Genomic DNA, 16103 nt, shown 5'->3' on the forward strand with positions numbered 1-16103 from the left:
CTTGTTTACGAATGGCAACCTCATCAAAACCACATAGAGTTAAAGAAGGAGAGTTTTCCAGAAACTAATAAAAGAGAATCCCTGTGCAACCTGAAAAAATTCATTATCTACCAAATGGGTATGGCCACTGTGGGGTTTTGTCTTCTGGTTAATAAGAAAGGAGAAGGATTGAGGTTTGCCCTGTTAAGTCTGAAACAGATTATCACTCTGATGGTATGTGCAGTTTTGCCTAGGGAGTTTCTTCAAGTAGAATATCTATCCTAGACCAAGTCCTCTGTTTGGACCTTAACTTTTAAATTTCTAAGAGACAGGTGTTACTAGCTCTTCATAGGTAGAAACCAAGGCTCAGAGAGGCTGAGTTGCTCAAAGTTACACAATGAGCAAGAAGCAAAGGTAGGAGTTGAACCCACTCTTGTCGGGTTCTGACCCTATTCATTGAACCCTATACTGACAAGGTGAAGAAAGAAAGCATGTCTGCAGTCTCTGATAGGGCAAGGCCTGGAATACCGAAGACTGTGATGCAAATTTTTTACCTTGGTCTTTCCCAGGTAACAACATTTCCTCCAAAGAGGTAAGTGTAGAGGTCAAGAGGAACCTCAGAGAAGAGTGAAAGAGTTACAATCTCACACTTTACTAAACATAGTTCATACTTCCTCAGTTGCTTTACTAAGACTAGGAAGTTTATGGCTTTTGATAAATGAAGAGAAGAAAACAGATATAGTTTTTAAATCTACAAAACTGGGTAGAGAAAGAAAATGCAATGAGGCTTCAATCTTTTCCAATGTTTCTACTTCATAAAGTTCACTTATGTTCTGTAAAGAAAGTAGGCTGAATAAGAAAAAAAAAATCTAAAACCCATCTCAAAAATTAGTTTCTATTTCTACTACAATCCAATGAGATGAAGATAAATGGCCTTGAGGTTTCCTTTTTTCAAATATTAAGCCTTCTAAGTATGGCTTTCAATTGAATCTGTGATTTGTCTCTCATTGATTTGAGCCCAAGAAAACACCACTGCAGTGACAGACCTCTTGAGCTTCCTCAACTGGTAAACTAAATAATCAGAACTTTCTGTTTCAGATAACAAAACTTAAAATCAGAATGTGGAGGTAATTTTTCTCAAAGCCAACCTCAAGAATATATGGGTTTATAACATATAAACACACATACACAATGTATCTGTGCATGTGCATTTATTTGTATTTCTTAGTTTAGTTTAGAGTTGAGATAATAAATGGATGTCTTCCTGACCACTCCGACTGCACTCTGGTACAGTGAGTACCAGAATCACTGAGTAGTGAGTGCTTGTAAGTCCATATCCAGGCCTAGCAGAGACCAATTCAGTGATTGATTACTAATGTCTGCTGAGATAGTAGCAAAGAGAATGACAGAATATGTTTTAAGTATTTATTGACTAATATGGTAAGATTCTGATTCAAAATTGATACAAGTTTAGCCTAAAAAATGTTAAAGAGAAATGGAAGAGGAAACAGCAGAAAACTGCTGTTTGCAAACTTGTCCCTGAACAAGGCCAATAACTGGCTCCCCTTCCTACAATAACAGCCTCTTTGTCTTACCACTCCACTAGTCCTCCCCTCTGAACTTGAGAACTTGGGGAAACTTCCAAAATTTTGAGAGGGGAGTGACTATATAAGCTCTTTCTCTTGACGTTTATCAGCCCGTCCCTTAATGAACAGCTAGCGCCTTAACTATCCACTAGCATAGTGGTTCTCAAACTTTGCTGTACATTACAATCAACTAGGGAACTTTTAAAGAACTCTCAGTGCCCAGGTCACATCCCAATTAAATTACAATGACTGAGAATGAGAGCCAGACATAGGTCTTTAAAAGGTTCTTAGGGGATTCCAGTGTGCAGCTAAGTTTAGGAACAACTGAACTAATACATAAGCCAGTGGGAGTAGAGTTGGTAGCACAGAAGTAACAAGTGGGAAGGAGCTCCAGAATCAAAGCCTCTGGCTGAGGCAATGAAGGGCCATCACGTGAAACCTTGATAGGGTCTCTCAGCACACTTTTTTTTGAGAGATTTTTTGCTATAGGCATGTGCACTCACCAGAGAGATAGAAACTGAGAGACAGAAAACAAGAAATCATCCCCCAGGGACAATGGCCATTCCACAATCCCTTCCCCTCCATTCTCCTAGAGGGAGCTGGGGCACACACACACACACACACACACACACACACACACTTGCCAATCAGTTTAAGCCGCTGGGTCCAACACTTGAACCATGGTTGAATCATTACGCCATCTGCTGGTCCTCTCTCAGCACATATTAAAGGAAGCAGCACTTACATAGTAGAAAATCACAGGCCTATAAGCAATGGAAGAGATTTCAAATATAAAGAGATTACATGATACTCGACTCATGAATGACAATAAACTTATGGAAGGTCAAAACTAGTGCAAGCATAAGATATTAGCTAATCCAAACCATTTTAATCACAGATGGAGAAACTGGAATCCACAGAGAGGAGAGCATTTGTGGCCATTCCCTAAACTGATGATAGTTCCAAAACTCACGTAGTCTTCAATCCCATGTCCCACTATTAATTTCATTGTCTCTTATTATCGCTCTGCCCTTTCTTTAGTACCTATGATGTGCAAAATAGAGCTAATTGTTTCCATATCTTCAACCTAATCTTCCCTAACTCCCAGGTGCTTTGTCCAAATTTACAGTGGACATTTTTGGTATTTCCATGTCCATCTGCCCCACAACCAACCTATCAGAAAGTCCTCTGTCTTTACCTGAGCACCCTATCTAAGTTAGGCCTCTCCCTATTATGTTCCATCTTGAGAATTCTAATCCTCACCAAGTCTCTTTTCATTTCCTTTCTCACATTTAATACCACTTGTAATTATTTATGTATGGGGTTGTTTTCTTTTTATCTGTTTCCTCTATTAGAATATGAGCTCCACAAGGAAAGGAAAAAATACACAAAGAAATTTCTGGCTTATTCATTATAGTATTTATTCCTGGCACCAGCAGAATATCCGTTCATGAAAGAAAGGAAGGAATAAGGAATAAGGAAAGCAAAGAGGAGGGGAGGGGAGAGGAGGGGAGGAGAGAGGAGGGAAGGGGAGGAAAGGAAAAAAATAAAGAAAAGAGGAGGGGAGGGAAGGAAGAAGGGAGGGAGAGAAAGGAGAGAGAAAAATTACATTGCCATTATTTAGATTGTCTTCTTGGAGGTTTCAAGACAAGATTTGAATAATAGTCAAACCAAGACAAGAACCCAGGTCTCCAAACAATGCTAATGATCTTACTCAGATTGTGCTACTACTGAAAGGAATGAAGGACAGTGTAACTCTGCAGCAGAAGCTCTCAGTGCCCCAATGGAGACAGACTCTCGGCATGACAAAACTCTTTTTTATGAAAGGTATTATGAACAGTTTCAACAGCTCTGACTATACCTTTGGCTACAGAAAGCAGCAAGTGATAAGTGAATAAGAAATTATTTCAATCCTGGCTTTGCCATTTCTTATGTGATCTGCCTAAGCCTCAAGTTCCTCACCTGTCAAATGGAGATAATAACCTATTCTGACTATTACCAAAGTAATAGGGAAACATCGAGGATGTAGTAAGTGGAAAGAGGACTTGAAGACCTCACAGTGCTGTCTTTATACATCAGAACGATGAATATTGTTGCTATCACTATCAGTTTTTATGCTTCACAAAATATCCTACTTCCTGGGAACCAGCAGTTAGCTTAATGGCTATGTCGCTGGACTCCCACATAGTCGACAGAGGTTTGCGTCCCAGACCCAGTGGCTTAAAACTCACGCCGGGCATATCTGCGTGAGTGCCCAAGATCCCGAGAGGAGAATGGAGGAGAAAGGATGGCGGCGTGACCATCCCCCCTGGGCGGTGATTTCTCACTTTCTGTCTCAATGTCTCTCTCTGTCTGTCTGGCGAGTGCACGCGCCCTATAGCGAAAACCTTTCAAAAAAAAAAAAAAACAATCCTACTTCCTAAGCTCTTTCCTTTGTCCCTCTCCTAGGCCTAGGATTTCATCTTTGTTTTTAATGATCATAATGAGGAGGAGGAAAAGGAGGAGTAGGGATAACCAGCACTGATCACCTTCTATATGTCAGACTGTCTAAAACAGGAATTCTAATCTTCATCAAGTCCCTGTGAGGTATTACAATTCCCATTTTATAGATGAGAAAAACCAAAGCTCAGAAGCTGGTTACACATACTCCCTTAAGCAGCATGGAAAATAAATACCAAGTGGGATTCAGATACAGATCCATCTGACTCCAAAATCCCTGTTTTGTTTTGTTTTTATAATTTGCCTGGAATAATGGGGGAAAATTGTGTCTGGGCAGGAGTGAAACGTATAGGTAAGCCACGCTGACACTCAGTCTATAGCTGTTTACCGTTGGCTTTTCACTGCTGTGTTTTACTACCAAAGTGGTTGCAGAAATCATCTTGTACAAAAAAGAAGGATGGAAGAACTACACCTGCTTACGAATGAACCATGAATCTGCTTATGCAAACTCATTTATGCAAACTTTCCTTTATTGTGCTAAAATACACATGACACACAATTTAGCTATTTAATCATTTTGAAATGTGTAACTCTACGACACTAGTACATTTACATGTTGTGCAACCTTCATCACTGTCTAGTTCTAGAACATTTTTGTCACCCAAAAGGAGACTGGTACCCAGGAAGGAGTTACCTTTCAGCACTCCCACCCTACCCTCAACCCTTAGCAATCATTTTCTTTCTGCCTCTGTATTTACACAAACTCTCTTAGTTCCTTTTTGCTTAACATGCTAGGATAAGACCCTTAAAGGAGAGCCCGTTCAGAAAACAGCAGCTTCCTTTCTGCTTCAAGTTCTCCCACACCATTTTTAACTGGCTCTCCAGGGAGTCACCTGCTAATTACCTAATTGAAGGGCACAGGAGCTGGGGAGCAATCAGCTCCTTCCCCCAGGGGAAGGACTTGAAGATGCCTAAGAACATTAACACCTATTAGAAGCTGTCCAGATCTCCAGAGACAAGCGAGGCTTTTCCCAATCAGAGTTGGTCAAGCCTGGAGGGTGATACAGTAGAAAGAGTAAAGAGTTTGAAGTTGGACAGAGTTGAATCTTGGCTCCTCCACATATTATTTATTATGTGTCCCTGATCAAGTCATTCTATCTTCCTGAGCCTCAGTTTCCAAAAATGCAAACTAAGATCATAAAACCTGCCTTGCTGAGGTTGAGGCAAGGTGAGGGGAGATGAAAGGAAATTAAATTAGTCACTTAACATATGTTTACAATACTTCAATTCTTTGATAGCTGTCAACTCTGGAAGAAGTTTTATCTACTATAGATGAGCTGAAAATTAAGAAAAGTGTTAATGAGCTCTGTTTACAATATGAACAAACAGACATTATGCTGTCTCTACTGAAATGAAACCAAGTTTGGTAAATTTTAGGTCAAATCGTTTTTTTTGGGGGGGGGAGAGGTTTTTGCTATACGGTGCTTGGGCTCGCCAGACAAGAGAGAGAGAGAGACAGAAAGCGAGAAATCACCCCTCAGTGGGGATGGCCACGCTGCAATCCCTTCTCCTCCATTCTCCTCTCAGGACCTTGGGCACGCACGCACACGCACCCGGCATGAGTTTTAAGCCACCAGGTCTGGGACCCGAACCGCAGTTGACCACATGGGAGTTCAGCAACATAGCCATTACACCAACTGCTGGTCCCCAAATCTTGGTTTTATTCCTCTCTCTGATCCCTGGTCAAACATCAAGGTCTCCTGAATCAGCACTTTTTAAAATTCCTTAAAGACTTCTATTTGGTTTTTTAAAAAATTTATTTTATTTATTCATTTTTTAAGAAAAATAGACAGGTACCCTTGACAGGGTCTTGTCACACTGAAATCTTTCCTGCCCTCCCTCCCAAACAGCTCCCCACCCTCTAAACCAGCTGGGATTATGATCTCCTGTGGAGACACCCAACATGATCAGGTCAACCTGGGATCCAAACCCACCTGGTCCCAGTATCACACAGCAGCATCCTACTGCCTGTGCCTCCACAGCTGAGCCCATTTACCTTTCTTTATATTGGTGAGAATATCAAGCATTAGTATTGCTATTAATAGTATTACAACTTTCAACCTGCTTCAACACACATTATCTTTAAGGTGGAGGAAATAAATTATTGAAAAAAAAAGCATGATCTTGCCACTTTGCCAGGATTAGCTCAGGACGTATTTTTTACATGCTAGGCACCACTCTGTAATGGAGGTTAAAAGATTAATAAGACAAGAACAATATAATCAGACAGTCTTAATTCCAAATCCTAACTACACCAACTGCATGACTTTGAACAAGTTGCTTCATCAAGGCTCAACTTGTTCATCTATATAACAGTGAGGATAAAAGTACTAACTTTATAAGGTTATTTTGAGAATTAAATAAAATAATCTATATAATGTATTTAGCACAGTGTGCCAATTAAGTACTCAATACATGTGAGCTCTCAAAATTAGAAAATAAGAAGCAGCGAACGCAGTAACATACAGAAGTGAGTTCTGTTGGACAAAATCTCTAGATGCCTGAGTCTAGGACTCTATTATGGAGGTAGTTATGTCTTACAGGATGAATATGAATTAGCAGGATGGTAAAGGCAAGGTCATTCCAAGAGGAGTGAACGGCATAGCGAATGCAGGAAGGCCAGGCAGCTCACATGGGACAGCTTGGTGTGAGAGAGTGAGAGTAGAAGCAAAACCAGGTCGGGTGGGCTCCATAGACCACATGAAGATTTGGCCTCTATCCTGAGGGCAGTGGAGAACCACAGACAGGTTTTAAGCAGGGAAGTGACACACTGCTCTGTAATGTAGAAAGATCCCTCTGGCAGTAGCATGGAGGATGAATTTAAAAAAGAATTCAGGAAGCAGGGAGACCAATTAGGGAGCAGTGGGAATAGTTCAGATGAGAGGTGATGGCAAATGAACTAAAATGGTAACAGAGGCCAAGAGGAAAAAAGTGCAATGATACTATTTAAAGACAAAGCCATAAGAATAGAGATTGCATGGATTAGGGATTGAACTAGAGGATTGCAACTGGTGTCTGAGTACACAAAGGGGCCCTTCATTCTAATAGGACACATCAGAGATGGAAAAGGTTTCAGGGGAGGGTGAGGAGTTTATCAAATAAATGGTATTACATAGAGGAAGTAACTGACTTTGAGATACACCACTCAGATTCCCTACCAAGAATGAAGTCCTCAGCTGCCTGCTCTTTCAGAGGACTGACACATGCCTTGCCCCCATCTCATGACTGGTAGAAAGAAGACTGCCTCATTCAAGTCAACACAGAAAAATTCTTTGGGGTCATCTCAGCTCCAGAGCTCCCTGGGGGGGACCTGCATCTCCCTGTGTCCCACCTGCTTCAATCCCTTTCGTTTCCCAGGTATAGATGCAGATATCACTCCCTCCCAAGTAAATTTCCTGCTCCTAACCTCCACAGGAGGGTTTGGTGCCTGAGCAGTACAACCTAAGTCACAGATGACAGCTTTTTCACTCTACATAACAACTCTGGAAAGAGCATAAGATAAGAATTATCTCTGTTTAACAGATGAGGAGACTGAGAATCAGTTGGGAAATTGTGCTCAAGGGCACCTAGGTAATTGAAGATGAATCAGAATGAGAATCCTGTATGCTCTTTGACCACTTGCTTTTTTTTTTTTTTTAACTCTACCTTTTTTTCCCTCTTTGCTCTACTTTCCCTTATGCTCTACTTTTGAGAGCTCTCTGTACTTTTAAGCAAGTTTCTAGAGCCTGATTGTATCATCTCAAGAGTACCAATGTCTGGAACTCAGCATCAGAGATTAGATTCAGTTGGTCAAAATGGGGCCCCTATAATTTATTAGAATTCTCTTGGTTGCAAGTGACAGAACTCAAATCAGTCTTAGCCACCATAAAAAGTATGTTGGAGGAATAATTTTTAAGGGCAATAGCATGTCTCATTAAGAGAGAAGATAAAATGCAGTTGGGGCTCAGAAATAACAGAAGCAAGACTCAGGTGCCATCAGGAATAATGTTCTTTCCCTTCTTTTCTTTTTTTTGCCTTGTGTGCCTATTTCAGTTCTTTCACATTACTTCTCTGAATTATCACAGCATAGCATTCATGCTAAACATAAATAGGATTTATTTTTATATGTACCCTCAAGAGAAAGCTGGAAGGAAACTTGACCCCTGATGCAACAGTTTTGAGAAGTGGAGCCCAGTGAGAGGTGATTAGGTCAAGAGGGTTCTGCCCTCATGAATGGGTACACACTGTTGTCAGGGGAGTGGGTTTGTATTGCAGAAGTGGGTTCTTTATACAAAGACAAGTTCTCCCCCTTTTGCTTTCTTGCCTTCTCTTTGCCCTTCCACCTGAGATGACCCAGTAAGAAGGCCCTTACCAGACAGTAGCCCCTTGACCCTGGATTTTTTAGGCACCAGAACTATGAGCCAATACATTTTTGTTTATTATAAGTTATCTAGTCTCAGGTACTCTGTTACAGTAGCACAAAACAGACTAAGAGAGTAACTAGTGGATTTCAGGCTTTATATGTTGTCAGTACAGACTCCCAAAGAGAGTCTAGCTTCTCTATCTTAACATGAGAATCAAGATCCCTAGAACACACTCTGATTAGCCCAACTTTGACCAGGTGCCGGTCTGTCCTGGAATAAGTAAGTTGTGTCTTAGGGACAAGGTCACAGTAGAATATTTGTTAATCCTTATGCAAGGATTTTTACTGGAGCAAAGGGTAATTCCTTGCAAAGAAATGCTGAGTGCACAATTCTAAAGCTGTCCCCTGCATCATTTCGCCCATCACTCAGCCTCCCTAAGTCTCCTTACTTCCATGTTGCTGATCCTGGTGGACTTGATTGGAGATTGTTCCTACTAACTTTAATTTTATGTATTTTTGACCCCAAAAAAACTGAAGAAGAGAGGAAGTCAATTGGGATCAAAGAAGCCTACCACAAAAGTAGAGTCTTTGCTCCCAGAGATCCTCCTGCTCAAGTCTTCCCATTTTTTTATTTAACCTGGAAAAGCTAAAGAGTAAAGAGTCTCAAAGATTTTTCAAGGGACACACAGTGAGTTTCTGGCAGAGGTGGAGATAATGCCTACTTTTTCAGGCTCTCCGAGTAGTGTTCTTTTCTTTATAATGGGGGGAAAATTCCTTGAAGCAATTACCAAGTGTAAAGAATTCAAAAATTAAGATAAAACACCTCTGAGATAAAGTCGATCAGTGGAAAATGGAATTTGATTTGTAACAAATTTGATTTCTATGCCATTTTTCCCAACGCATACTTATTCCATAAATCCACCCACAATACTCATACCATGTCTAAGGCTCATATAATTCCAAGGTATTTACCACGACAAGCTATCATGACGCCAATATATTATTTTCAGCCTTGAATTGAAGCAATAGGAAGTTTAGTGTTTTGTCAAGTAGACCCTTAATTAACAGATCAATTGCTTGGGGATTTAACAAGGATTATCAGAAGAGGATTATGGAGGTGGCATAGGCAAGAAAAAAATCTCATGGAGTAGGAAGTGGAAGATCTGGATTCTAGTCAACTGCACCCCTGATGTTGGTCCCCTGAGAAAGTCATTTGCCGGCCTGGAGCCCAGTCACCTTATCTGCAAAATGAAAAATTTGAACTAGGAATGCATTTTTCCCAACTTCAGCTATGATATCTTGTTACTTCTTCAATAACATTTGCCAGCTGCATGATCACTTATTTAATCAACTTGCTTTCTTTACATTAAGTCACTTGTTCTGTTTGATTTTAACAAGAAACCTTTACATTAATGTTACAAATGGAAAGCCAGCACCACTTGCATTATTTGAAGATAACTATGTAAGTACCTATGCAATTGTGTGAGAGGATGGATATGGTCATTTACTTGGCTATAATAAGCACTGTCCTGAGCATATCAAAACATACACACCTTAAATATATACAATAGAAATGAATAAATAAGTATTCACCGGTTTCCACTAAAAAAACTCTCATTATCACCAGTAGTGTATACTTCATGTTGGGGAACCCCAGCCTAAACAATCTCTAGGAGTTTCCAGCTCCAACTCACCAGGGCTCTTAGCACTGGGTAGAGATCGAATGACAGAAGTGTAGGGACCTTATACATAAGAGAATTTTCTGTAGTCCCTAAATGTCTGTTGCTAGGCCAAGTTCTCTGCTGTGTTTACCGAGCCCACCCTCCACCACTGTGGCTTAGAGTCTTGGCACAGGCTTGCTTGCTTGTCTTTAAAGACACCTCAATCCAAACCCTGCTGTCCAATTGCCTGAGGACTGACCTGATAGCAGCTTCCAGTTTAGTCCCTGCTCAGGAAATTCTGGATTTTAATAGAGGACAGTGTGTTCACACATGCACACATACAGAGTCTCTAATTCCAGTGTTGGAACTTCAGGTAACTCTAACAAGGGTATGGAAGAAAGCTCTAGCAAGCCACGACTCAAGCTTCATCTGGCTCTCTCATACAATACCCACCACATTGATCTTTAATTATTCCCTCTCCTTCCCTCCCTCCTTCTCTTCCTTTCTATTTACTTAATGTTTCTTTCTCCGTTTCTTTCTTTCTCTTTCTCTCCAATCTCTTCTTTTGTATCCCTACAACTCTGTTTTCTCTTTCTCTAACTCATTTTCTCTCTCCTGACTTTTTCATATATTGACATGGAAAGGAAGTTCCCATTGTCTTCTTAGCAGGCTTGTGCTTGGGCTCCCCCATGCTGCCCCTCACCTTTCTCCACCTCCCGTTCAGTCATCTATGGAATCTCATCCAATCCACTCACCATTTATCCATCCAGTTGATCCAGCACCCATTTCTCTGCCTCTGCTTATTTCTTTTCCATCCCCCTTTTTTTGTCCCTTCCAATTGTTGACGGATCAGGCACAAAATCCCTCAGGGAGCAGAAGCAAGGACAAAGAAGAGTGGTGAGAACAGCAACTCGTATGGCAAATGTCCCAGATTGGAAGCTCAGGAGAGCATCTGGAACTGTCAGAAAGACCACAGAGCCAGATTCTCAGCACAGACTCCAGGTCCAGCAGAGGAGCTGCCAGCCTGGGGATGAGGGGCTGGCATCTGTCTGATGGGTAACAAAGCCATCAACTTCCCGCCCCAGGCAGTGGCAGGTGGACATGGCAGATCCCAGCTCAGTCTCTGGCACAGACCCCAGGACTGGTCAACCTCTCTGGATATCTCCAGTCTCTTCAGATGCTAAAGAATGTATTCAGTGTAGATGTCAGTGGTAGAAGTATGCATGAGGAGAGCTGAGGCTGCTCAGAGGGCTGAGCCAGCCCTGCGTAGTCTCTTATAAGTGAGAGAAACAAAGACAGAAGGCAAGGTGCATTGTTTACCCCAGTCACAGAGAAGTCAGTGGCCAAAGGGGACCAGAACTCAGATACTAGCCCTATGTCTCCATTCCTTAAACTTTCCTACCTTCTCTATCACCTCCCTAAAAGCCCCCTTTGGATGAATTAAATAGCAGATATTTGCATTTTCTGCAAAGAAGGACCTTATCATGTTGATCTATTTTCCCCCACCATCTGAACCAGATACCCTAACAAGTCAGCACAATAATAATAGGAGGAGGAGAAAAAGAATAAAAGCCCACTATCCAACAATGATTTGTTGAGTTTTATCATACTATGAACGTTGCTAGATACTTTACATGTACTTTATACTATACTTTACTTTTCTCATTTAAACTCTGCAGAAATCCTCTGATGTTGGTATTAATATTATTCCCCAATCTACAAAGAAAGCTTGCAGAGGTTATATAAAACCGTATCTTTAGCTCATGAGGACAGACTTGAGCACCTCATGTTCTTTACACCAGAGCACAAGGAATGGTGTAAGGTACTGCCTGGCTCAAATGTGGGACAGGTAGACTAATGGATGACTGCTGCAAGTTCTTGATCAGCTTCTAGATACCTGGCAGACCACTGTAGTTTCTTAGTATAAATGTTTTTCAGTATTTTGTTTTGTTTTGTTTTAATGAGCCTGGAATAAGGGTCCCATACATATGAGAGAGCCCTTTTGTTCTGAGGATAGGAGATGCTGAAGATGAGAAAGAAGAAAGAAATAGCTGTTACTTCTGGAAGGCTCTAGTTTCAGGAAAATTGGGATCCAACTCAGCCTGCTTATTGCTCTTTCCTCAATAATGCATTATATGACACAGGGTAGGTGCTCGGTAAATATTTGTTAAAGGAACAAATGATTCTTTAGAAGAGAGTCAGTACTTAAAAGTATCCTACTATCAACCCAGAAATCTCTAGCTACCAGAAGCTTCAACATAATATTACTATTACTATCATGTTCACAAGAAGTCAACATTTATATTCACACAGCATTTACCAAGGTGTCTCATATTCATTATCCTTCTTGTGTTCTTCACTGGATTGATGCCTTCTTAAGAGCAGGCATCTTGCCCATTTCCTGTATCCTTCATGACACTTGCCTGGTGATTGACAGTCATTCAGATCCCACCATATGCCAGGTACTGTGCCAGGTGCTGGGGTCAGAATAGTGCATCAGTGTGGATAAAAGACACACATATAGTAACCAACCAAATAAAGGGTGACTAGCGCTAGGAAAGGAAGAAGCATTTCTGAGAGAGAAAGAGGATAATTGTGGATCCAATTTAGATTGAGATGGGGTCAGAGAAGGTCTCTTGGGTCTCAGAAAAATTTTTTTCTCGGTTTTTATATCAAGTACATCTTTTCACTTTCCTGTACTGTCCAAAGCACTGGGAACTAAAGGATATACCTAAAAGGTACTTGAACAAAGCTTCCTGACTGGCTGTTTGGCTGGTTGACATATTCCCTATTTTCTGTCCATCCTTCCTTCAATCCTTTTACTTAGTCATTCACTTATTTATTCAATCATCACACATCTATTCACCCTACAACTTTCACGCATTGCCTGGTGCCAGAAATATACTCATGAGCAATACGGATGTATTTCCTACTTTTATAAAGCTTACAGTCCCACTGTGACAGATACATTAATCAAATAATCGTAAAATGTCTTCTGATGACAGAAAAATGTGCTATGAAGGCTGATGCTATGATTCTATGTGTGTTTAACATGAAATCTTAATCTGGTGCAGGGCCGAGGAGGGTCCCCAAGGAGGTGACAAAGACTCAGCTCTTCAGGGGAGTTGAACATACACTGCACCAATACCAGGCAGGTGCGGAGCTCTACAGTCATTTGCATCCAGGCTTGGAAATCATGCCTGGGCAATCAGCGATTTTCATGTCCATCCACAAGGAGGGCAGGGCTGATTCTGATAGAGCAAGACATGTTTTAATAGATGAGACAGAACCTTAAGGAGGTTCAGTGAGTTGCTCAAGACCCTTGAGACAGAATAGAATTGGGATTTGAGCCCGGAATGTGGACTAAAAGTCTCCCTAGTGTTTTCATTAGATCTAATGCATGACTGGTTAATCACCACCAGACAGGTTTCACACATAGAAAATCCTGGTTAGAAATGAAAGAATATCTTCAGGCCTAGTACCTTGTCTCTCCATAAAGAAAACTAAATAGTAGTTTGGTCTGTAAACCCCAGAGCTTGGGGTCTAGCTCATGCCTGTTTGATTTCCAAGTCTCCACATCTGCTCACTACGTTAAGGAAGCATCATGTCCAAGATGAAACTGACAGTGGCACAGCTGAGCATCTGGGCTTGTTTAAAAATACTTCTTTCACTCACTTTTGTGCCTAGCATACATGTGGGCAAAAATTATGGGATCTGGGTCAGTCAGTGGTGTGGTGGTTAAGGCAGCTGGATTCCACATGACCAACTGTGAGTTTGAGTCCCAGTCCTAGTGACTTGAAAAACATGCTAGGCACATGTGTGTAGGTGCTCAAAATCCCCAAATGAGGAAGAGATGAAAGTGAAGGAACTGTAGTGTGACCATGTCCCATATGGGGTGATTTCTCACCACCCCCATCCTAGCTCTCTCCAGTGAGTGCATGTATCCTCTGACAAATTAAAATACACACACAAGCACACACAAACACACTCCTACTTAATATCCCTGGATCCACTTTTATAAAGTTATAATAACTGCCCTGGGAAAAAGAAAGCACAGATTAATCAAAAGTATCTCATCTGTTTTTTTCTGTCCTTTTCCCTTCCTTTCAAATATTTTTAAAGCATAATTATTTCCTCCTAAAGGCAAATATATCATTTGGGATAAATTGCATTTTTATCATATTATCTCCAGATTGTGGGGAATTTAAAATTCTCCCCCAAACATCCATTAGAGTATTCTCATGAAGACACATGTTCAGACTAGGAGATTAGTAAGAGTGAGGACTTTGGAGTCAGCGATGCCACCCACTAGCTCTGTGACCACAGGCTGGTCACTCGGTCATTCTGTGAAGCTGAAATGGTGAGAAAGAAAGGTATGGAACCAAAGGAGGAAACTTCTGAAAGCAGACAGCTAAGCCAGCTCAGAACAGAGCTGGTTCTCACAAAGCATTGGTTATATCATAATTACTTCCTTTCAAAAAGGATACGTGTGGCCCAAAGAGCAGAGAGGACTTGGCATCATACAGATAGTCTGCATCTGGGCATGGCCACGCCCCATGTGCCAGGTGCAGGTTGCTTCTACTCAACCACCTACTCTTTAGGTAAAAATACAGGTCTAATGTCAGTGGGAAATAGCATTCATGGCCTACATGTGACCTGAATTCCCAACATCTCAAGTCACTATTCCTCCCTCCACTCAGCCCTTGCTGCTGCACCAGGAGTTTATGGCCCACTGCAGCATGTGGAGGTATTAATAAAGAGAACATGCTTACCACATTTTGATTTTCTCCTTTCCTCTGAGGCACCTGTTTCCATGAAAATAAGACGGCGAGGAGGAGGAAGAGGAGGAGGAAAATCAGTATGATCTTTATCACCCTTTATTTGGAGCAAACTTGAATGGATTTCTTTGGGAGGAAAACTTCTGAAGACTGTTAAGGAAGCAGAAGATAGTACAGTCACTCATGCAACCCAAGAGAGGCATCGGATCATAAGAATCCTTTACACTCATGCTGGGCTTTAAAGTTCTCCAAACTTTTCATTTATATTACTTAATTTGTTCCTCTCAACAGTCCTGTGAGGCAGACAGGATAGGGAGACTTATTCTTAGCTGGATCAACTGAGTCAGAGGGAAGCAATGTAGGTCATGTTACATCAAAGCCATGTTTATGCAATTATCTGTTTATTAATTTTGCAGATATAAACAGCTTCTTCCAATCAAACACAGCTTAAGGAATATTTGTGCAGTGGTGGGGATTTTAGGACAGCCCAGTAATGACCACCCTTGCTCTCTAACACCTGAAGGGTCATTATTACTTGCACTCTTTTTGCTTCGTTTTGTTTTAAGATTTCTGTCATAGGGTGTATGTGCCCACCACAGACAGAGACAGTAGAATGAAAGTGAGAAGTCACCCCCCAAGGGAATGGCCACACTTCAATCCCTTCTCCTCCATTCTGCTCTTTTTTTTTTTTATTTAAAAAAAATATGGAACACTTCACAACTTTGCGTGTCATCCTTGCGCAGGGGCCATGCTAATCTTCTCTGTATTGTTCCAATTTTAGTATATGTGCTACCGAAGCGAGCACATCCTCCATTCTGCTCTTAAGATTGTGGGCACACACACTCATGTGCCCTGCGTGATCCTCAAGCTGCCAGGTCCAGGACTCAAACTGCAGTAAGCCATGTGGGAGTCCGGCACCTTAACCATCATGCCATCTGCTGGTGCCAACCTTGTACTCTTAATCTTCATGTGACAAAGATTCTTTGCCAAATCTGTGTACTTTTCTATAAAATTCATTTTTAACAAAGAATTCTAAGTCACTTTAGCAAAAACCAACCCTCCTTCCACCCAACCCCTACTGCCTAATCCTGGATATCTGATCACTCTCAATACCAGATCAAATTCCTCCCCCTCCACCCTCCCCAGGTGATATCTGACCACCTTGGCCTGTCTTTGGCAAGAATCCCATTAGGTCAGTTTAGCCAAAGTACTCCTTTACTCCTGACATTTCCTCCTAGTAATTTTCCATCCAGAGACC

At 41.3% G+C, this 16103-nt stretch overlaps 1 non-coding gene across 1 annotated transcript; it reads right to left on the bottom strand.

Moving 5' to 3' along the window:
• Nucleotides 1–15543: 15543 nt before the first annotated feature.
• Nucleotides 15544–15650, bottom strand: LOC114006377 (U6 spliceosomal RNA). The gene has a single exon (XR_003548095.1). It is a non-coding gene; the product is annotated as a U6 spliceosomal RNA (small nuclear RNA).
• Between the last annotated feature and the right edge of the window lie 453 nt (nt 15651–16103).

This window comes from Tupaia chinensis, unplaced genomic scaffold (assembly GCF_000334495.1).
Source record: "Tupaia chinensis unplaced genomic scaffold, TupChi_1.0 Scaffold147369_1, whole genome shotgun sequence".
NCBI lineage: Eukaryota > Metazoa > Chordata > Mammalia > Scandentia > Tupaiidae > Tupaia > Tupaia belangeri.